At 38.3% G+C, this 24,954-nt stretch overlaps 1 long non-coding RNA gene across 1 annotated transcript in view; it reads right to left on the bottom strand.

Moving 5' to 3' along the window:
* The window catches only part of LOC135230460 (uncharacterized), a 283,687-nt gene that overhangs the window by 198,557 nt on the left and 60,176 nt on the right, over positions 1-24,954 (bottom strand). Inside the window, exon 2 of the long non-coding RNA XR_010321114.1 lies at positions 21,609-21,650. This is a non-coding gene — a long non-coding RNA (uncharacterized LOC135230460). The remainder of the gene's footprint in view (positions 1-21,608; positions 21,651-24,954) is intronic.

Here is a 24,954-nt window from a genome sequence, read left to right as displayed (position 1 = left end):
GTCATAGCTCTTAACCACTATGCCACCAGGGTTTCCTGTAATAGCTGTGTCCAAATGGTGATAGCCACAAGCCTACAGGAGACATCCTTCATAGCATCAAGAATCCACCAAAAACCAGTCATTTTCAAACTTCCCCAAAGAGAATTTTTCATGAACTCTGGGGTCTGCATGTGGCCTGTGCCTTCACCACTTCCCGTCTCTCTTCTTTGCCTGGCCATATTTGCACTTTAGCACCGACGCTTTCATTTTCACAGTGTTTACATTAACTCACAGTTGTTAACCTAGTTGTGTTGCAGAATGTTTCAGTCAGTGCCAGAGGTTATAAATAAATAACAGTTATTTCAGGTCTGCCTGGCAAACAAGCACAGGAATTCTGCTGAGGCCCCAGAGACTATGACTGCTGCAGTGCCAAACACCCCAAACAGGGCTAAAAGCAGGTATTCTCCAGGAATACTAAGCAGATGCACTCCAGGTGACACAGTTATGTCTCCCATCAACATATGTCCCCTGATTGCCACAGAGACCAGTAAATACACCTCTCTGTCATACCATCTTGGAATAAATCACAGCTAATCTGAGCTCAATTATCCCATATTACCTACCTGATTTCTTGCCTCTCCTTAGCAGTTAATAAATGACCAAAACAAAATCTTCCATGGACTTTTTAAAAAATTTATGCTGTCATCTAGATTAGTGGGTCCAAATTTTTCAAGTAGGAAGAGTTTTATTTTTTTTAATTGTGGTAACTATAAAGCAATATGTATGTTTGTCACTTCAACATTCTTCATATATACAACTTAGTGACAATTGTATTCATTATGTTGTGTACCCACTGCCATTATTTGTTTCCAAATTTTTCTATCACCTTTAAGAGAAGCTCAGTGGAAGAACTATTTTTTTAAATATCTTTCTAACTGCTATTATCTAGCTGTATGAACTAAACTGTATAATTAATCCTTCTGTGCCTCAATTTCTCCACTTGTAAAAAGGAGATGAAATTACCAGTTTTGTAGAGTTAATGAGAATTTAAGTGAGATAATACATGAAAATGCTTAGAAAAGTGTCTGGTCTATAGTTAACAATCAACAAACATTAGGTCATCATCATTTAAAAATATTGTTGACAGTTCTACCCATCACACAATAGTAGTTATACTTTCAAGCAGGTTCTAAGAGAAAATGTCATGGACAAGTTACAATGAATTCAGTAGCACTTATAATAAGGGAATTTGTATTTCATTAACCACCAGAGATTTGCACATACTTGAAACACAGGGGATATATGAGCAAAACACACTGTTTAATGACTTTACAAACAAAGCTATGAAATCAGCCATGCCTCAGGAATATGTGGCCACCACAGAATTTAGGAACCTCTGGTCCAGGGATCAGACCATATTCATCTCCATTCACTTTATTATTTACATCTCTGCTATCATAAAATGAATATTATTATTATTATGATACCCTACTTATCTTAGGTTCGGTTTTCTAAAGGAGCAAAACTAGTGAAGCATATATACAAATATATGTAAAGAGATGTAGGTCCAGAAAATGGCTCACTCGTTTGAGGAGGCTGGCAAATCCCAAGTCTGAGGGGGCACACTGGAGGCTCCTCTTGACCCATGTGGTTGCAAGGGCTGACGGATCCAAAATCTGCAGTTTAGGTGGCAGGCTGCTGACTCACACGGTTGTCAGAACTGCCAAATCCAAAGTCTGCAGGTCAGGTAGCAGGCTGAAGGTTTCTCATGTCCCAAGAACCAGAGATCAGAGGATGATAAGATGAATACAGGATCAAAAAGAGAGAGAGCAAGCTTTACTAGAACACCCATATACTTCTGAAAAAATTAGCCAGTGAAAACCTTATGAATAGCAGTGGAACATTCCCTGATATAGTGATAGAAGATGACCCTTTCAGGTTGGAAGGCATTCAAAAGATGACTGGAGAAGAGCTGCTTCATTAGAGTCGAGTTGACCTTAATGATGTGGATGGAGTCAAGCTTTCGGAACCTTCATTTGCTGATATGGCATAAATCAAAATAAGAATAAACAGCTGCTAACATCCATTAATAATCAGAATATGGAATGTACAAAGTATGAATCTGGGAAAACTGGAAACTGTCAAAAATGAAATGGAATGCATAAACATCAATATCACAGGCAATGGTGAGCTGAAATGGACTGTTATTGGCCATTGTGAATGAGACAATCATATGGTCTACTACACCAGGAATGAAAAATTGAAGAGGAATGGCATTGCATTCATTATCAAAAAGAACATTTCAAGATCTATCCTGAATTACAATGCTGTCAATGGTAGGATAATATCCGCATGTCTACAAGAAAGGCCAGTTAATGCGACTATTATTTAAATTTATACACTACCCACTGAGGTCAAAGATGAAAAAATTGAACACTTTTACCAACTTCAGCAGTCTGAAATTGATGAAATATGCAATCACGATACATTGATAATGACTGCTGATTGGAATGTGAAAGCTGGAAACAAAGAAGGGTTTCTAGTTGGAAAATATGGCTTTGGTGATAGAAACAATGCCAGAGATCGCATGAGAGAATTTTGCAAGACCAACAACTTCCTCATTGCAAATATCTTTTTTTCAACAACATAAATGACAATTATACACTTGGGCCTCGCAGGAATTAAATCAACTGCATCTGTGGAAAGACATGGTGGAAAAGCTCAATATCATAAGTCAGAAGAAGGCCAGGGGCAAACTGCAGAACAAATCATCAATTGTATATGTGGAAGTTCAAGTTAAAGCTGAAGAAAATAAAAACAAGTCCAAGAGAGCCAAAGTAGGACCTCAAGTATATCCTACCTGAATTTAGAGACCATCTCAAGAATAGATTTGATGCATTGAACACTAATGACAGAAGACCAGATGAGTTGTGGAATGACATCAAGGACATCATACATGAAGAAGGCAAGAGGTCATTCAAAAAAAAAAAACAGGAAAGAAAGAAAAGGCCAAAATGGATGTCAGAAGAGAATCTAAAACTTGTTCTTGAAGGTCAAGTAGCTAAAGCTAACAGAAGAAATGATGAAGTAAAAGAGCTAAACAGAATATTTCAAAGGGGGGGCTCAAGAAGACAAAGTAAAGTATTATAATGACATGTGCAAAGACCTGGAGTTAGAAAACCAAAAGTGAAGAACATGCTCAGCATTTCTCAAGCTAAAAGAACTGAAGAAAAAATTCAAGTCTTGAGTTGCAATAGTGAAGGATTCTATGGGGACAATATTAAATGACGGCAGAAGCACCAAAAGTAGTTGGAAGGAATACACAGAGTCACTGTATCAAAAAGAATTGGTTGACGTTTAACCATTTCAGGAGGTAGCATATGATCAAGAACCAATGGTACTGAAGGAAGAAGTCCAAGCTACACTGAAGGCACTGGCGGAAAACAAGGCCCCGGGAATTCAGGGAATACCAACTGAGATGTTTCAACTAACGGTTGCAATGCTGGAAGTGCTCACTCATCTGTGCCAAGAAATTTAGAATACAGCTGCCTACCCAACCAACTGGAAGAGATGGGTTGTTATGGGTTGAATTGTGTTCCTCAAAAATATCTGTCAACTTGGCTAGGTCATGATTCCCAGTATTGTACGATTGTCTACCATTTTGTCATCTGTGATTTCCCTATGTATTGTAAATCCTATCACTATGATGTCAGTGAGATGGATTAGCAGCAGTTATGTTGATGAGATATACAAGATTAGATAGTGTCTTAAGCCAATCTCTTCTGAGATACAAAAGAGAGAAGTGAGCAGAGAGCACGGGGACTTCATACCACGAAGAAATAGCACTGGGAGCAGAGCACGTCCTTTGGACCCAGGCTCCCTGTACCTGAGGAGCTCCTCGACCAAGGGAAGACTGATGACAAGGACCTTCCTCTAGAGCTGACAGAGAGACAAAGCCTTTCCCCAGAGCTGGCACCCTGAATTCGGACTTCTAGCCTACTGAACTGTGAGAGAATAAACTTCTCTTTGTTAAAGCCATCCACTTGTGGTTATAGCAGCAGTATAAGACATGTCTATTCCCAAGAAAGGTGATTCAACCAAATTCGGAAATTATCAAACAATATCATTAACATCACATGCAAGTAAAACTTTGCTGAACTTCATTCAAAAGTGGTTGCAGCAGTATATTGACAGAGAGTTGTCAGAAATTGCAGCCTGATTCAGAAGAGGATGTGAAACCAGGGATATCATTACTGATGTCAGATGGATCCTGTCTGAAAGCAGAGAATACCAGAAGGATGCTTACTTGTGTTTTATTGACTATGCAAAGGCATTTGACTGTGTGGATCATAACAAATTACAGATAATATTGTAAAGAATGGGAATTCCAGAACACTTAATCGTTCTCATGAGGAACTTGTACATAGATACAGAGGCAGTCGTTAAAACAGAGCAAGGGGATACCGTGTGGTTTAAAGTCAGGAAAGGTGTGTGTCAGGGTTGTATCCTTTCACCATATGTATTGAATCTGTATGCTGAACAAATAATCCAAGAAGCTGGACTATATGAAGAAGAATGGGACATCAGGACTGGAGGAAGACTCATTAACAACCTGTGTTACGCATATGATTCAACCTCGCTTGCTGAAAGTGAAGATGACTTGAAGCATTTACTGCTGAAGATCAAAGACTTCAGCTTTCAGCATGGATTAAACCTCAATATAAGGAAAACAAAAATCCTCAGACCTGGACCAATAAGCAACATCATGATAAAAGGAAAAAAGACTGAAGTTGTCAGGGACTTCATTTTACTTAGATCCACAATCAACACCCATGGAAGCAGCAGTCAACAAATCAGATGACATATTGCATTAGGCAAATATCCTGCACAAGACCTCTTTAAAGTGTTGAAAACGAAAGATGTCACTTTAAGGACTAAGGTGCACCTGACCCAAGCCATGGTGTTTTCAGTCGCCCGCACGCGCACGTAAAAGCTGGACAATGAATAAGGAAGACCAAAGAAGAACTGACGCCTTTGAATAGTGGTGTTGGTGAAGAATATTGAATATACCATAGACTGCCCAAAGAACAAACAAATCTGTCTTGGAAGAAGTACAACCAGAAATGCTTTTCAGGAGCAAGAATGGTGAGACTTTGTCTCACATACTCTGGACATGTTATGAGAAGGCATCAATCCCTAGAGAAGGACATCATGCTTAGTAGAGGGTTGGAAAAAAAGAGGAAGACCCTCAATGAGATGGATTGACACAGTGACTGCAACAATAGGCTTAAGCATAACACGAATTATGAGGATGGTACAGGACTGGGCAGTGTTTCATTCTCTTGTATATAATGTATCTATGAGTTGGAATTGATCGGACTGTACCTGACGACAACATATGTATATATACATATACATATGTATATGTATATACACATACATATATATATGGATGCATACATACATACATATGTATATATACACATAATTATATATATAGGATGCAGGCCACATGCCTAAAGAAACTCCCCTTCCAACTGTCTGTTCAATCAGATCATAAAATGGAGGACAATTATGTAATGTCTGCCAAATACTGAGAATCATGGCCTAGCTAAGCTGATACATAGTATTAAGCATCATGCAACCCTGAGAAGTCTCACTTACCACAGAATTTAATTTAAAATTACATTAGTGCTTTTTAGGAAACCCTGGGGCATAGTGGTTAAGTGCTACAGCTGCTAAACAAAGGGTTGGCAGTTCGAATCTGCCGGCTACTCCTTGGAAACTCTATGGGGCAGTTCTACTCTGTCCTATAGGGTCACTATGAGTCGGAATCGACTCGACAGCACTGGGTTTGGTTTTGGGTTTTTAGTGCTTTTTAAGAAAAAAGATGCAGGAAATTTGAATTTGAAATCCTTTAATAACAAAAATTGAAACATAAAAAGTCTTTCTAATGCATTCTCAGTTAAACAGAAAATTCAACTAATCAAAATGCTCCTTTGTTGGGAATCTAGCTTACTAAGATTTTACAATAATGCCATTTTCTTGAAGCACCTCAGTATTTGAACTGGCAGTCCATTGCTCTACACATACGCACACACACACACACATATATAGACAGTCATGTGCCGCATAACATCTGTTCAGTCAATGTCTAGCCACATATACGTTCACAGTCCCATAAGGTTATAATAGAGTTCAGAAATCCAGACCAGAGAATGGGACCCAGCAGACTGAGGCATATCGTATTCAATAATCATGGCAATCCTCAAAAACAAAAAATTCTCCAAGCATTAAAGGATCAGCTCCACTGAAAGCTAAGAGGCTAACAAAAATGCAGGAAGGGACCCATATCAGATATGGAGAAATTGGTAATGGCATGGATTGAGGACCAAACACAAAAGTGAATCTGTCTTAGCATGCGGACTATCATTGCTGAAGCATGACGCTTGTTAGAGATGCTTAAAGAAAAAGCAGGACCAGACTCTGTTATTGAGTTTAGTGCTAGCTCTGGCTGGTTCACCTGCTTCAAACATAATGTGAAAGTGAGTGGTGAGTCTGCAAGTGCTGATGTGAAGGCAGCAGCAGAATTTGTTGAAACTTTGGAAAAACTAGTTCTAAAGAGAGGTTATTTGCCTCAGCAATTTTTTTTTTAACTTTTATTGTGCTTTAAGTGAAAGTTTACAAATCAAGTCAGTCTTTCATACAAAAATTTATACATACCTTGCTATACACTCCTAATTACTCTCCCCTCAATGAGACAGCACACTCCTTCTCTCCACTATTTCCCTGTCCATTCGACCAGCTTCTGACCCCCTCTGCTCTCTCATCTCCCTTCCAGACAGGAGATGCCAGCATAGTCTCATGTGTCTACTTGATCCAAGAAGCTCGTTCTTCATTTTCTATCCCATAGTCTAGTCCAATCCCTGTCTGAAGAGTTGGCTTTGGGAATGGCTCCTGTCTTGGGCTAACAGAAGGTCTGGGAACCATGACCTCCAGGGTCTTTCTAGTCTCAGTAAGACCATTAAGTCTGGTCTCTTTATGAGAATTTGGGGTCTGCATCTCACTGCTCTCCTGCTCCCTCAGGGGCTCTCCCTTGCGCTCCCTGTCAGGGCAGTCATCGGTTATAGCAGGACAGCATCTAGCTCTTCTGGTTTCGGACCCATGCAGTCTCTGGTTTATGTGGTCCTTTCTGTCTCTTGGGCTCATAATTACCTTGTGTCTGGTTTTCACACTACTTTGCTCCAGGTAGGTTCAGACCAATTGTTGCATCTTAGATGGCTGTTTGTGAGCGTTTAAGATCCCAGAAACCACTCTCCGAAATGGGGTGCAGAATGTTTTCTTAATAGATTTTATTCTGCCAATTGATTTAGATGTCCCCTGAAACCATGGCCTTCAAACCGTTCAGTTTATTCAGGAAACGTCTTTGCTTTTAGTTTAGTCCAGTTGTGGTGACCTTACCTGTATTGTGTGCTGCCCTTCCCTTTACCCAAAATAATTCCTATCCACTATCTAACCAGTGAAAACCCCTCACCCTCCCTCCCCCCTCTCATAACCATAAAAGAATATTTTCTTCTCTGTTTAAACTATTTCTTTAGTTTTTATAATTGTAGTCTTATACAATATTTGTCCTTTTGCAACTGACTAATTTCACTCAGCATAATCCCTTCCAGATTACTCCATGTTCTGAAATGTTTCACGGATTCAACCTTGTTCTTTATCAATGCATAGTATTCCATTGAATGACTATACCATAAATTATTTACCCATTCATCCATCAATGGGCACCTGGGTTGCTTCCATCTTTTTACTATTATAAATGGTGTTGCAATGAACATGGGTGTGCATATATGTGTTTGTGTAAAGGCTCTTATTTCTCTAGGATATATTCCAAGGAGTGGGATTCCTGGATCATATGATAATTCTATTTCTAGTTTTTTAAAGAAGCACCAAATCAATTTCCAAAGTGGTTGTACCTTTTTACATCCCCACCAGCAGTGTATAAGTGTTCCAGCCTCTCCACAGCCTCTCCAACATTTATTATTTTGTGTTTTTTTGGATTAATGCCAGCCTTGTTGGAGTAAGATGAAATCTCATTGTAGTTTTGATTTGCATTTCTCTAATGGCTAATGATCGTGAGCATTTCCTCATGTACCTGTTAGCTACCTGAATGTCTTCTTTAATGAAGTGCCTGTTCATGTCCTTTGCCCACTTTTTAATTGGGTTATTTGTCTTTTTGTAGTTGGGTTTTTGCAGTAGCACATAGATTTTAGAGATCAGACACTGATCGGAAATGTCACAGCTAAAAACTTTTTCCCAGTCTGTAGGTAATCTTTTTACTCTTTTGGTGAAGTCTTTGGATGAGCATAGGTGTTTGATTTTTAGGAACTCCCTGTTATCTGGTTTCTCTTTTGCGTTGTTAGTAATGTTTTGTATACTGTTTATGCCATGTATTAGGGCTCCTAGCGTTGTCCCTATTTTTTTTTTTCCATGATCTCTATCATTTTAGATTTTATATTTAGGTCTTTGATCCATTTTGAGTTCATTTTTGTGCATGGTGTAAGGTATGAGTTTTGTTTCATTTTTTTGCAGATGGATATCCAGTTATGCTAGCACCATTTATTAAACAGACTATCTTTTCACCATTTAACTGACTTATGCCCTTTGTCAAATATCAGCTGCTCATATGTGGATGAATTTATGTCTGGATTCTCAATTCTGTTCCCTTGGTCTATGTATCTGTTGTTGTACCAGTACCAGGCTGTTTTGACTACTGTGGTGGTATAATAGGTCCTAAAATCAGGTAGAGTGAGGCCTCCCCCACTTTGTTCTTCTTTTTCAGTAATGCTTTACTTATCTAGAGCCTCTTTCCCTTCCATATGAAGTTGGTGATTTGTTTCTCCATCTCATTAAAAAATGTCATTGGAATTTGAATTGGAATTGCATTATATCTATATATCTCTTCTGGTAGAATAGACATTTTTACAGTTAAGTCTTCCTATCCATGAGCAAAGTTGTCACCTTGAAGACTAAGGTGCGCCTGACCCAAGCCATGGTATTTTCAATAGCATCATATGCATGTGAAAGCTGGACAATGAATAAGGAAGATCAAAGAAGAATTGAAGCCTTTGAACTGTGGTGCTGGAGAAGAATATTGAACATACCATGGACTGCCAGAAGAATGAATAAATCTGTCTTAGAAGTACAACCAGGAGGCCCCTTAGAAGCAAGGATGGCGAGACTGCATCTTACATACTTTGGACATGCTGTCAGCAGGGATTAGTCTCTGGAGAAGGACATCATGCTTGGCAAAGTACAGGGTCAGCAGAAAAGAGGAAGACCCTCAACGAGGTGGATTGACACAGTGGCTGAAAAAATGGGCCCAAGCATAACAACAATTGTAAGGATGACGCAGGACTGGGCAGTGTTTCCTTCTGTTGTGCACAGGGTCACTATGAGTCGGAGCCGACTCGACAGCACCTAACAACAACAACAACAATCCATGAGCGAGCTATGTGTTTCCACTTACGTAGGTCTTTTTTGGTTTCTTGCAGTAGTGTCTTGTAGTTTTCTTTGTATAGGTCTTTTACATCTCTGGTAAGATTTATTCCTAAGTATTTTACCTTCTTGGGGCTATTGTAAATGGCATTGATTTGGCAATTTCCTCTTCAATGTTCTTTTTGTTGCTGTAAAGGAATCCAACTGATATTTTTATGTTTATCTTGTATCCTGATACTCTGCTGAACTCTTCTATTAGCTTCAGTAGTTTTCTTGAGGATTCTTTAGGGTTTTCTCTGTATAAGATCATGTCACCTGCAAATAGAGATAATTTTACCTCTTTTTTCTACCAATCTGGATGGCCTTTATCTCTTTATCTAGCCTAATTGCTTTGGCTAGGACCTCCAGCACAATGTTGAATAAGAGTGGTGATAAAGGGCATCCTTGTCCGGTTATCGATCTCAAGAGGAATGCTTTCAGACTCTCTCCATTTACGATGATATCGGCTACTGGCTTTGTATAAATGTCCTTTGTTATGTTGAAGAATTTTCTTTCTATTCCTATTTTGCTGAGAGTTTTTATCATGAATGGGTGTTGAGCTTTGTCAAATGCCTTTTCTGCATCTATTGATAAAATCATGTGACTCTTGTCTTTTGTTAATTATATGATAATTTATATGACAGATTACATTAATTGTTTTTCTAACATTAAACTATCCCTGCATAAAAAAAAAAAAAAAAAAAAAAAAAAAACCTGCATACCTGGTATGAATCCCACTTGGTCATGGTGAATTATTTTTTTTGATATATTTTTGGATTCTATTGGCTAGAATTTTGTTGAGGATTTTTGCATCTAAGTTCATGAGGGATATAGGTCTGTAAATTTCTTTTTTTGGGGTGTCTTTACCTGGTTTTGGTATCAGGGATATGCTGGCTTCATAGAATGAGTTAGGTAGTATTCCATCCTTTTCTATGCTCTGAAATACCTTCAGTAGTAGTGGGGTGTTACCTCTTCTCTGAAAGTTTGGTACAACTCTACAGTGAAGCAGTCCAGGCCAGGACTTTTTTTTGGTTGGGAGTTTTTGATTACCTTTTCAATCTCTCCTCTTGTTATGGGTTTATTTGGTTGTTCTACCCCTGTTTGTGTTAGTTTAGGTAGGTAGTGTGTTTCTAGGAATTCATCCATTTCTTCTAGGTTTTCAAATTTGTTAGAGTAAAATTTTTGTAGTAATCTGATATGATTCTTTTAATTTCAGTTGGGTCTGTTATAATATCGTCCATCTCATTTCTTATTTGGGTTATTTGCTTCCTCTCCTGTTTTTCTTTTGTCAGTTTGGACAGTGATTTATCAATTTTGCTGATTTGTTCAAAGAACCAGCTTTTGCTTTTGTTAACTCTTTCAACTGATTTTCTGTTTTCTATTTCATTTAATTCTGCTCTAATTTTTAGTATTTACGTTCTTCTGGTGCCTGAGTGTTTCTTTTGTTGCTATTTGTTCAAGTTTTAGGGATAATTCTTTGATTTTGGCCCTTCTTTTTTGTATGTGTGCATTTATTGAAATAAATTGACCTCTGAGCACTGTTTTCGCTGTGTCCCAAAGGTTCTGATAGGAAGTGTTTTCATTCTCATTGGATTCTATGAATTTCTTTATTCCATCCTTAATGTCTTCTATAACCCAGTCATTTTTGAGCAGGATATTGTTCAGTTTCCAAGTGTTTGATTTCTTTTCCCTGCTTTTTCTGTTATTGATTTCTACTTTTATGGCCTTATGATCAGAGAAGATGCTTTGTAATATTTCAGTGTTTTGGATTCTGCTAAGGCTTGCTTTATGACCTAACATGTGATCTATTCTCAGAATGTTCCTTGTGCTCTAGAAAAGAAAGTATACTTGGCTGATGTTGGGTGAAGCGTTCTCTATATGTCTATGAGGTCAAGTTGGTTGACTGTGGTATTTAGATCTCGCACCTCTTTATTGAGCTTCTTTCTGGATGTCCTGTCCTTCACCGAAAATGGTGTGTTGAAGTCTCCTACTATAACTGTGGAGCTGTCTATCTCACTTTTCAATGCTGTTACAGTTTATGCATCTTGCAGCCCTGTCATTGGGTGTATAAATATTTCATATGTTTATATCCTCCTGGTATATTGTCCCTTTAATCATTATATAGTGTGCCTCCTTGTCCTTTGTGGTGGATTTTACTTTAAAGTCTATTTTGTCAGAAATTAACACTGCCACTCCTGCTTTTTTGATTGTTGTTTGTTTGATACATTTTTTCCCATCCTTTGAGTTTTTGTTTGTGTCTCTAAGGTGTATCTCTTGTAGGCAGCATATGGACGGATCTTTTTTTTATCCATTCTGCCATTCCCTGTCTCTTTATTGGTACATTTTATCCATTTATGTTCAGTGTAATTATAGATAGGTATGAGTTTAGTGCTGTCATTTTGATGTCTTTTTTTGTTTGTTGTTGACAGTTTCTTTTTCCCACTTAATTTTTTGTGCTGAGTAGTTTATCTTTTTATACTGTCTTTTCCTCTTATTCGTTGTTGTTGAATTTGTATCTGCTGAGTCTCTATTTTTTTCTTATATTTTATTTTGACAAGTAGGATAGTTAGTCTCCTTTGTGGTTACCTTAATATTTATCCCTATTTTTCTATGTTTAAACCTTACTTTTATTTCTTCGTATAACCTTGTCTTCCTCTCCATATGAAAGATCTATGACTACATTTCTTAGTCACTCTTTATTATTTTAATGTCGTCTTCTTTTATATAATAACATCGCTGTTTCCCTGCTTTGAGTGTTTTTCTATCTTGATTTATTTTTGTGATTTCCCTCTCTGGGTTGACCTCTGATTGCTCTGTCCAGTGTTCTAGTCTTGGGCTGATACTTGATATTATTGATCTTCTAACCAAAAAACTCCCTTTAGTATTTCTTGTAGTTTTGGTTTGGTCTTTACAAATTCCCTAAACTTCTGCTTATCTGGAAATGTCTTAATTTCACCTTCATATTTGAAAGACAGTTTTGCTGGATATATGATTCCTGGCTGACAATTTTTTTCCCTCAATGCTTTATATAACTCACCCCATTGCCTTCTTGCCTCCATGGCTTCTGATGAGTAGTCCAAGCTTATTCTTATTGACTCTCCTTTATAGGTGACTTTTCATTTATCCCTAGCTGCTCTTAAAATTCTCTCTTTATCTTTGGTTTTGGCAAGTTTGATTATGTCTTGGAGACTTTCTTCTAAAATTTACCTTATGTGCAGCTCAATGAGCATCTTGGATAGATATCTTCTCATCTTTCCTGATATCAAGGAAGTTTTCCGCCAACAAATCTTCAGCAGTTCTCTCTGGATTTTCTGCCATCCCTCCCTGTTCTGGTACTCCAGTCACTCATAGGTTATTTCTCTTGTAGAGTCCCAAATGATTCTTAAGGTTTCTTCAATTTTTTTAATTCTTTTATCTGATTTTTCATCAAATATATTGGTGCCAAGTGCTTTGTCTTCAAGCTGACTAATTCTGCCTTCCACTTGCTCAATTCTACTCCTCTGAGTTTCTACTGAGTTGTCTAATTCTGTGATTTTATTGCTAATATTCTAAATTTCTGATTGCTGTCTCTCCATGGATTCTTGCAGCTTATTAAATTTTTCATTATGTTCTTGAATAACCTTTTTAATTTCTTCAACTGCTTTATCTGTGTTCCTTGGCTTGTTCTGCGTATTGCCTGATTTCCTTCCTGATCTCGTTCCTGATATCTTGAAGAGTTCCGTATATTAATCTTTTGAATTCTGCATCTAGTAATTCCAGGAATGCACCTTCATCTAGAAGATCTGTTCTTTGTTTTGAGAGCTTGTTGAGGTGATTGTGGTCTGTTTCTTTATGTGACTTGATATTCACTGTTGTCTCCGAGCCATCTGTAAGTCACTGTATTAGTTTATTTTATGTTTGCTTACTTTATCCTAGCTTATTGCTTTGTTTTGTTTTGATATCCCCAAATGGGTTGATGAGTGAGCTAGCTTGATTATTTTTGCCTTTGAAGTGCTGACGTCCTATCACCAGATGGCTAGAGCTTTTATCAGGTATATTAGTCTAGGAGCCCATTCACTTTTCTTGTATGAATTTAGTTCAGGTGACCAGGTAGCTGGTCATCAAGTGTGTGCTATATGCTCTGCCCTACAGTCTTAGAGGGGCAGGGGTGATTGGTGTAGGTACCTGTATCTGCTTGCAGCAGGGGGTCATGCTCTGAACAAAGCAAAGGGCTGAGAACCATGCCCTGAGTGTCTATGAGGAAAGCATGTCCCTCTTCCCTATAGTGTACAGGTGGGTAAGTTCTGTAGATGGACCATTGGCACCCAATGCTTTAGGGTGTAAGAACTGGGAGGTACCAGTTATCCTTGGACCCCTGTCATGGGTGGCTGGGTGACCTGAGTGGAGCCACCAGTCCTTAGGCCACTGATGTGGGTAGGTGAGGACCCTCTTTAATAGGCAAAGCAGTGTCAAATATCAAACACCCACCTCACTGCACAGCTGAAATGGCTGTAATCTCCCAATAAGGGCCTATTCTCCTGAATTAGGCCCACACAGCTCCATGCGGGGGGGAAACATATTCAAAGTCCACCACCATTTATGCCTGGATAGGAGCTGCTTCTGTCCTGAACTCCCCCAGTTAGTGGAACTGGCAAATTACCTTTTCCCCCAATTGTGAATTTATTCCTACTCCAAAGCCAGGAGGATGGCTCCAGGTGCTCAACAGAGCTTATCTCAGGCCCAGGGAAATCAGCAGCCTCTGAAGCTGGCTTGGGGTGGGTGCGTGGTAAAATATATGCAAGTACTTATCTTTTGTCAAAAGAGCCATTCTTCTCTGGTTCCAGAGGTGTGAATAGGGTGTGTGGCTGGCTGCTTCTACCTGAGGAAACTGGCCAAATGCTACCACCAGCCTGCCACAGCCACTCCCGGGAATGGTGCCTAAGGGATTCTGGCAATTCAGGTCTGGCAATTCCTCTCCACTTCTGAATCGTATCCCCCCACCCCCCGCCCCGGCCACTCAGTCCATGTTCTAACTTTGCCTTTGATGTTCAGGGCTCCTAACTTGTCATAAATATTATTGCTTCACTTGTTCTTTTTGGGTCTTTTCTGTAAGAGGGATCTCAGGAAGCATCTGGCTATTCCGCCATCTTGATCCCGCCTCCCCTCAGCAAATTTTTAATACGGACAAAACCTCCTTATTATGGAAATGAATGCCTGAAAGGACCATCATCCATAATATAATATTCCCACATTGGCCAAATCACATAACATCCTGTTTCACAGAATGTATTATTGACGTGAAGTGATGCACGACTGCATATGTGTGTGTATGTGTGTATGTACATACGCACTTCCTAATTTCATGCAACTCCATCTTTTGACAAAAAGTCACTTAACATACAGCCTAAGAGCCATGGGAAATGGCTAAGGGTGGCCAGTTCTCTCCTCCGGTAGATTTCTGATCCCTTTATACTCAAGTAAACCACTTATGAAGAAATAATTCCTGTCTCATCTGGTCTAATTGTTTGTCTATAAATTAATTTCAAATAAAAATATGAATAAGTACTAATTTCTAATTTAATGAACATTTATTAAGCACTCATGCTGGAGGGAAAGAAGAGGAGATAAAGACCCAAAGGTATTACTCAATCCATATTCATAGTTTAGCCAGGAAATCACTTTATGTGATAATGCATTTTGGTTAAGGCAAAGTCTTAATTAGTTAATACTTAATGGTTACTTTGGTCTACTTTAACTTTAGTAGCATGCTTTTGGACTTAAATTTACTTAGTAGTAGAGACAAATACCCTCCAATGAATTAACTACAGAAAAAGTTGTGAAAAAACAAAATATAATATTTGGGGGAATAGGAAAAGGGGTTGATTAATATGTTTTACTCTGAGAACAATTTATAGCACATTTAATGAATATATTCATCTTTAAGAATATTTCCTTTGTAACCACTTTCACATTTGTCTTTTTCAGGAACATACAAATTCCCTAAAGACAAGCCAAGGTGCAAAATTAAATGCCATCATGACATCAAATTACTAAGCATAGTTCTGCCTGATGAACATAAGAATATATTACAGCTAATTTTCAGTGCTAAATTTGGATCAAGATATTGACCATTTTTTTCCTCCCTAAATTGGCTGGCCACACTCATTTAAAGACCCTGACTTTGTTCTCTTGCTTGTCTGGTGGTTGCCCTGTCCCCAGCTGCTATTTGCAGACTGAGGTTGGACTAGGAATGCTCCACCCAGGACTTTACTCTGAGATGCTCTTGATGGTGTGGGTTAATTATCTCTCATCTCACCTCCCATTACCACTCACGCAATTAAATACACATTCAAACAGAAGAAAAAAGCATTTTCTTCCCATACAAATGTTTGTCTCTAGCCTAATGCACTTCCCAGATAACTGGTTGCCATGGTGGCAGACACTTTGGACAACGTGCCTCAGAGTGAGTAAAGATCATTAAAAATGACTAATCAACCACCAGATAGGAAACTGCTATTTTTATGCTCAAGTGAGAACCAGAATTCTCCTAGCAGATTTCATATACATGCACGTAAAATGGGAGAGAGAGGTAAATGAAGAGGTGAAGGCTTCTACCAAAAACTACACAATGTTTTCCTTTGCCCTTCTTTCTGCCCCTGATCAGGAATCCATTTCAAAAATATATTGTATATTACAAAAATTGCTTGAACCTCTTGGTTACCTGAGTACCAATTATTGCCGCCTTTCTAGAATATCCATCCAGTTATCTGTCCTTTCATGGGTCAGTTGTTTGTGATGTATATGAAAAGAGTGTAGTCATTGGTACTTTAGTCATAATTAGATTCTGCTGCTACCCTCACCAATTCAAAGCTCACAATTGTGTTTCCAGAGAAATTTTCCTAGCACAAGGTCACAGAGACACTACCAATTTCAGTTTAACCTGCCTCTTCAATTGACTACTTAAACTGACAGCTCTAATTGTCCACCAGTGGACACATTTATGCATTAAAATGTCTAGTTATATTGTTCCAAACCAAAGGATAATCTGACTTCAATAATCAGGTCTGAATTTCGAGGCTAACTGCATCTCATCCTTTAACCTTTAAAATGAGCTGCCCTTATAATTTAGCAGAATTCTCTGCACATTTGTCCATAACCAGGGCTTCTAAAGGGATGAAAATAAAAAGAACAGATATTTTATGTGACTGAAAAGTGACAAAGCAATGGCACCCCCAAATCTTCAATTTCAAAGGTTATGAAACCTACGTTCATTTTGTGTACTTGTTGGACTTATAATTCGTTCATTGCCCACTGCTCTCATTTCCATGAAAAAAGGAGGGAAAGGTCAATATTTTCCTTTTAAAGTGTCTGAATTTCAATTCCAGAAAGCCCTATTTAATGGACTTTCTCTCTGTTTCCTTTTTCTCTCCCTGTCTTTCCCTCTCTTTCTCTCCCAAACACACAAACCCACAGTGTGGATTTGTGTTTGGTTTCAGAAAAATCTGACTCTTGATTCTAACTCTATCCTAAGAAGTCAAATAACCTGGGGCAAACATTTTCTTTCAATATTCTTAGCTGCTTAAGTGTCAAGCTTACCTTTGCAAACTTCTTAGTTCCTAGCAGGCTCTTACATATGCTTAACAGATAATCATTAAACATTTGTTTGTTGCCATATTATCTGGTCCATTTGTAATAAGCCAAATAGAAATTAAATAAATTATGTATGTTTACTAGGGACCACAGACATAATAAACACACACCTACCCAGCTTGAGGAAACAATGAAAATACATCATCAGAGAAATATATAATTATATGTAAATATCAGAAATTATTACTTGTTTCATTTCTCTGTCACTTGTCTATTCTGCTATACAAAAATAATTAAATAAAACCAACCAAAAAACAACTGCCAACTCATGGGCTTTCCTTCTCATTCCTGTACTGAATCTAAATTGTAGGTTCTGTCATTTATTCTGACCATTTCCACATACCTCACCACTTTCAGTTGGGTTATATTGTTGAGAAAATAATAATTTCAAGGAGAACAAAATACAAAGTGTCTTTTTGTATCTATTATACTGGACCACGTAGCTGCATGAACCATTTGAATTTATGTCATTACGCCTGCTTGAATGGACAGTAAAGGAAACCCCCCTTCCCCAGTCCAACTGCCCAATCAAAAGTCTAGGACTGTCTTTATTCCATGGATGAGTAAGAAATCATTAGGATTTAAAAGAAGAATTTAAATAGCTATTTATTACTGATAGAGTTAATTATAATCTGCTGATCTCCATAAGACAATATGTCATTATTTTTCACCTCCCACAGCAACAAACACCACTTGATGTTCTTGTTTGACATGCAGTTTCTAGGACTCCCAGAGGTTCTAATTCAAATGTCAGCTCTGTAGACCCCAAATCTGCATTTTTAACAACACTTAAGGATTAGTAGGCAGAGGTCTAGAAACCAGCTTTTGAGAAGTTTGGGTTGGTGAGGATGGATTTGATGAACCCATGTATAATACCTTTCACAGTTTCTGTTGAAACACATGCTTGAGAAACATTAGCTGGTTGTACTTGGGATCATAAAATAGTGTAAAATCAAGAGGTCATCTCTGGGGAAAAAAAAAAATCCATGACTCTGGCACTATTAGTTCCAACAACTGTTTGCCACGGTGATAGAAGCTACAGTCAAAGTTTCTCATATAGTGAGTAAATTTCACTAAAAATGACTAATACATCATCAATAGGAAATTTACTGAAATAGTTATACGTCATGGGCAAGTTAACATAATAGAGGAAGAAATAAAGAGGAAAGAATTACCCTTGACTCTGTCCGATGTCAGCGCTTATAAATATTTTTTTAAGTTTCTTATAAAAACAACGAGATATTCATTTGGCTTATTTTAATTTGGTACCACTAACTTTGATTAGAATATTAAAATTCCAAGGGTTATTGCAATTTCAAATACAAAACATATTAAGGAAGGCTGATGATAACAAAGAACATGGATAAAATGTATCACCAAGGTGCAGGATGTCTCAAGATCGTAATTCTCTTTCTTTTTCTTTTACTAGAATGGAGACCTTTTCTATTCAAAAATCTTTCAATCATGTTCATGACATGTTGGTATTCTTGGAATGTTCCTCTTCTTTTCTATGTAAGGCCCAATGATTATAAATCAAAAGCCATCAAATAGAATCATATTCCCAGATAATAATTTCCTGGATAACTAAACTTGTATATTTTAAGATATGTTAGAATATGTAAAAATTCCCCTTCCCTAATCAGACCTGCTTCAACAGAAATCTAGGAAAGTTTTTCATACCATGGGTGATTAAGAAACCATTGGAATATGAAGGGAAGATTTAAATAATACAATCTCCATACTGCTGAAAATTCATCAAATCATTCAGAGATCATTTGTATTTGTATTCTTCCTTCTTTTTTATACATGAGCTTCAACTATGTCCACAGATCAAGTTATCACAAAAAAACAATCATTCTCAGCAAAATTTATATGCAAAATTTAAAATCTGATGGATGCACTAACCCAGTGAAACCATAGGCTGAATAATTCATATCTCTCAGCTTTTAAAAATGTTTGTCAGCTTTCTCCACGTCAAAAATACAGTAACACAACCATCAAAAGAAAAGTTGCAATTCACATGCACTTTAAATAGAGTCCAAAACCCATGCTCTGCCTTCCCAAACCAAGAAAATTATTTCATACTAAAGTCAATTCTAATAACTTAAATATTTTGCTTCCATTAATGCAACAGATACCGATTCAATGATCATGGGTGTTAGACCACATTAGGCAATAGAAGCACAAAGATAAACAGGAAAAGGTCCCTGCTGCAACACAAAAACACAAATATTGTATGATTCCACTTGTATGAAATATCTAGGATAGGCAAATATACAAAGACAAAAGTTTATTAGTGGATACCAGGGGCTGGGGGAGGAGAGAATGGGAGTGATTGCTCTGCTAAAGAGGTACTGAATTTCTGTTGGAGTGAGATAAAATATTTGGAAATGGATAGTGACACAACAAAGTAAAAGTAATTAAGGTCACTAAACGGTACACTTAAAAGTGGTTAAAATGTCAAACTTCTCGTTATATATATATATATATTTATGTATGTATATATATGTATGTGTGTATATATAAACATATGTATATATGTATATACACATACAAATATATACATATGTTTTCATTTATATATATACACACACACACACAAAAAAAGAGCAAACCCATTGCCATGGAGTCGATTCCAACTCATAGCGACCCTATAGGACAGAGTAGAACCGCTCCCACAGAATTTCCAAGGAGCGGCTGATGGATTCAAACTCCCGACCTTTTTGTTAGCAGCCAAATTCTTAACCACTGCATCACTATACACTAAAATAAAATTAAAAATCAGAAAAGTTCTCTGCTAAACTCCAAGAAGACTGCATTCTAGCAGGCCTGACAATCCCATAGCCAGTGTTAGCCAAAGTGATTTTGATCTAAGAATGCAGAAAGTATTAAGGAGCACAGCTGAAGTCTGGAGCGGCTCTCCCTGTCTAGGGGCATCACTAATGTTTCACAAACCCTACTCTGCCCCATGAGCAATAGCTCTCAGGCAAGTAGAAAACAGTCAAGCATAGCAGGGCATTTGTGGTAGAGGGAACAACATGTGTCAAGATACAAAGTGCACGCAGGACTGCTTCTTAGGGCTGAAGGACAGAGTAAATGATAGGGTCTCGCAGGAGTTGAGGATGAAAGTCTTTCCACTCAAAAACCTTTAAGTCAAATCTTTTGTCTTTTTCTTCAATCCACTGGCATTTTCTGAGGTCCTACCATTCTCCTCAACCTGTGTCAGAGAAGAGCTTTCCAACCTGTCTCACGTTGTAATGCACATACATAGGCACTCACAAACACGAAACGAATTTGTACACACATTGAAGTGAAAGTCCCCTGGCCTTCAGGACTAAATTTAGTACACCTAAAACTCATTTTCAGCCCATTTGATGAGAAATTCCAAGTCAGAGAAGAGCCTTAAGAATCAGACTTCTCAGAATTAAACTCTCTGCATTTAAATCCTGATTCACTCACTAGCTGTGTGACCCTGGAAAAATTTCTTAATCTAGTTAAGCTTCTGTTTCCATATCTGTAAAAAGGAAATGATAATATCCAATTCCCCATGTTGTGAGGATTAAATAAGATAACAGAAAACCAAAACCAAACCCATTGCCATCAAGTCGATTCCAACTCATAGCGACCCTATGTTCATTTATATTTTCTTCCTTAGCTATTTGTTAATTCTGCAGTGCTTTCCTTTATTTTTCTTATACTAACTAACTTTACTCACACCATAAAAAGTTGATTTTCTCCTGTATTCATTTTCTAGGGCTGCTGCAACAAATTACCACAAACTGGGTAGCTTAAACAATGAAAATTTATTCTCTCGCAGTTCTGGATGCTAAAAATTTTGAAATCAAGGTGTCAGCAAAGCCATACTCTCTCTGAAGGCTCTAGAAGAAAATCTGTTCCAGGCCTTCCTCTTAGTCTCTGGTGTTGCTGGAAATCCTTGGTATTCCTTTACCTTTCATCTCAGCCTCATCATCACATGGTATTCTTCCCGTGTGTCTGTGTCTCTTCTCCTCTTCTTGTAAGGACACCAGTAACGTTGGATTAGTGCTTACCCTAATGACCTCATTTTAACTTCATTACATCTGCAAGACCCTATTTAAATAAGGTAACATTCAAGAGTACACATTCAACCCATAACATTCCCTTTGGTTAATATTTCTATTTCTGGCTTCACACAGTAACCTCTTGTCCCAATTCTTTTCTAGGACTTTCTTCAAGCTGCATTATGTTTTTTTTTTGAGGTGTGACTGCCAGAATTATACCCAGTATTTCAGAATAATTTGGGAAGTTGTGTTGAGTCTTGTTTGCAGTACTTTTTTTTTTTTTAAACAAGCTCTGCTCTCAAAGAGCATAGAATACGGTAGAGAAGAAAGGCTAAAATATTGACATAAGTGCTTGATAAATAATACAAATATATTTTATAATATTCCACTACCCACAATGCCCTTCAATTTTTTCCTACTTACCCAAATCCTGTGTGCTTTTCCATGGAAGAGTGAAACTCAATTCTTGTAGGGTGAATGGAATTTCCAAAGGCAGCAGAAGAGAAAAAAAAAAAAGTAGAGAATGTCACAGGTAAGGGAATAGCATAAAACAATGCTTTCAGAACTGTTTGCCTGCTCTTCACTGTTGTGCAGGCTGTTAATAAGTAGGCTACCACACAAAAGTGTTCTCGTTTAATTTTAAACAAGTTGGGAAAAGGTTGGTTTAAATAGAGTAAAATGCTTACTTATTGTTTTTGTTTTCAACAGTGTAGGAATTTTCAAATCCTTCAGTATGGTATCGCTCACTGGGAATCTCTAAGGGAAAAATATAATGCATTCTAGACCTGGTATGCCATAGGAATCAGTTTGGGAAACACATACAATTATCACAGAAGTTAAGACAAAGCAGGGTGCAGTGGTTCAATGGCAGAATTCTCACCTTTCACAGACGAGACCCAAGTCTGACTTCCAGCCAATGCACCTCATGAGCAACCACTGCCTGTCGGTCAGTGGAGGATTACCTGTTGTTATGATCCTGAACAGATTTCAGCAGAAATTCCAGACTAAGGACTAGAAAGGCCTGGTGAACCACTTCTGAAAATTAGTCATTGAAAACCCAAGATTCCAATGGCCCAGTTAGCTACCAATCATGGAAATGACACAGGACCTGGCAGTGTTTTGTTCTGTTGTGCATGGAGGCACCATGAATTGATGGCCAACTTGATGGCAGCTAACAACAACAGCAAGGCAAAGCATGGCTGTTTAACGGACACAAGCAAACCACCCAAACTGAATCAGAGCATCCATTATGGTGATTAGTGAAATCTAATAGGGTAAGAGGGGTAAGCAAAAACCCAGAAAGGCCATTTAGCCTTGAGGCATTATGAAATAGAAGGTCATTTTCATGACATATACCTTCATAAAGATTGAGTCATCTAAAGATATAGAGGTTTAGCTAGAATACATTAACATTCAAGATGTGTTTTTCTTTAGCAAAATACAGCTCCTGGCATGCTATTGTTGTTTTTCATGGTACAAGTATAATAAAGGTAAAACATTTGGCCTTCTGACATCATTAATTTTCTACTTTGTACAAATCATTTCTAAATTAAATTGACATCCAGAAAAAAAAAATTGCTCAATGGAAAACCACATTAATGTCTTTATTCAGAAAGGCTGAGGTATAAATTAATTTTTCAAATCACCAAATGAAAACTAGTTATCGTTTTCTGAAAATTGACCAGATAATTCTGCATGATAGGAAACTTCCCAAATAGTCATCCGTGGTGTAGTTCTATCATTTAAAAAAGAGGTATGTGGGATAAACTTATCCAAAGACACAGAGGTAAATCCCAAATGAAAACAGCTATGAGTTAAAAACAGTTCTTCTGGGGAACAGTGTGAGAGCATGAAGTTGGTGAGAGAAAGAACAGGGGACAGCTGTTTTAATTATGTCTTTCTGTATTATTTGATATGTGCATACTTTTTGAAATTACTTTATCAAAAAAATTAAATTTTCTAAAGGGTCATACATTTGCCATTTAATGCTCAGTTGCTAAAATATGCAAGTGCAGATATAAATGTTTAACCTGAGGATGATATCACTTTGATTTACAGCTAACATTATGATATGGGACCTATTTAAAATTTTATTGCTAATGAAATAGTCACCCTGTATTTACCAAGTAAGGTCCCTAGGTGACTCAAACTGTGCTCAAGCACTGGTGGTGCCATGGTTAAGCAACCAGCTGCTAACCAAAAGGTTAGTGGTTTGAACCCACTCAGTGGCCCCACAGGAGAAAGACCTGGCAATCTGATTCCATAAAGGTTAATCAAAAAAACCAAACTGAAGGACTTCTGCCCAACAGAGCACCATAGACAGAAGCACCACGCTGTCCCTCCACAGCAAAGATCCAAAAAACCAAGTAAAAAAGAGACAAACGTCATTTCTGGAACCAGAAGTTTCAAATGAAGAGATAAAGAACTCAGCCAAACACTAAATGAAAAAGAAACTGACATAGAGAGCGAGGAGAGATACGTGCAGAGGTTCCCTATTGCTAACGCAGCATGGGTTCACCATCCTGAACTCCTCTCAGGGACTGGTGGACAGGGAGCACAGGAAAGCAGCTTCACGGAGTTCCCAGCAGGAGACAGAGCACCCAGTAATCAGCGATACATGCATTCCCATCCCTCATCTTCTCCCCGCTGCTCTACCTCTGCACTTCCTGGCTAGCAGCAGTAGCTTGGCCGACCGAGAAGTGCAGCATCCATGCTGCTTGGATTTGCCCCCCCACCACTGGAGATCGGGCACAGCAAGTATGGAAAGCAACTTCACAAAGTTCCCAGCAGGAAAAAGAGCACCGAGTAACCAGCCGTATATGCTTTCCTAACCTCCATTCTTCTCTCCTCCCCTCCTCCCTCAGCTTCCCACTGGCCACAGTCTCTTGGCTCAGAGGCAACTACTTAGGCCTGGGCACCTTGGATTCACCCTGTGCACACTGGCCAGCTTGCTGAGTGCCATTTGTCTGTTGCTGGTATTGTTTTATTCCATTTTCTTGGTTTCTTCCATACCTCCCACCACCTCCCTCTCCTTTCTCTCGAACACCTGGCTCGATACGCCATCATTGCTTCTTCTTGAAAGGCTATGAAGTGCTGCTTGACTACGGAAGCACACCCCTAGCCTGCAACACTATGCTGGTAGGACCCCAGGGCTTTTTTTTTTCTTTGCTTGGTTTTCTTTTTCTTTTTGCTGCTTGGGAGCTCCTTCTAGCCAGGCTGGACTACACAGCTTAGAAGCTACTTTCCTAGTCTGTGCAGCCCCTGGGTGCATTCCTTTTTTCTTTCTCTTTTTTTCTCTCTCTCTCTCTTTTTTCCTTTCTTTCTTTCCTCATTTCTCAGTCCTCATCTCTCTATACTTACTTTCTTTTCCTGTCTCCTGAATACCTGGTGATGTGTGACATCTATACCTCCTCTAGCCAGGCTATACTGCACAGCCTGGGAGCCACTCCCCTTTTTTTTTTTTTTTCTAAATTTTCATCTGTTTTTTTTTTCTTTCTTTTTCTTTTCTTTCCTTTTTTTTTCCCCCTCCTTTTCTCATCTCTCCAATCCAATGGCAAGCGCCTTAGCATTGTTTTGTTTGTTTTGTTTTTGGCTCCTGTTTCTCCTCTCTCTCTTTTCAATACCCATATTAGCTCCATACATCACAACCTCCTCCCTCTTTCCTGCCTACCTGTACTGTGCACTGAACATCACACCCCCAAGCAGCACAGGGACAGCCTACTAGAACCTGCACAGCACTGATTTCCGACCCGGCCTGTCAGCCCCAGTA

This window comes from Loxodonta africana, chromosome 2, assembly GCF_030014295.1.
Source record: "Loxodonta africana isolate mLoxAfr1 chromosome 2, mLoxAfr1.hap2, whole genome shotgun sequence".
Classification (NCBI taxonomy): domain Eukaryota; kingdom Metazoa; phylum Chordata; class Mammalia; order Proboscidea; family Elephantidae; genus Loxodonta; species Loxodonta africana.
The sequence above is the reverse complement of the archived record's forward strand: the minus strand, read 5'-3'. Positions and strand labels throughout refer to the sequence as shown.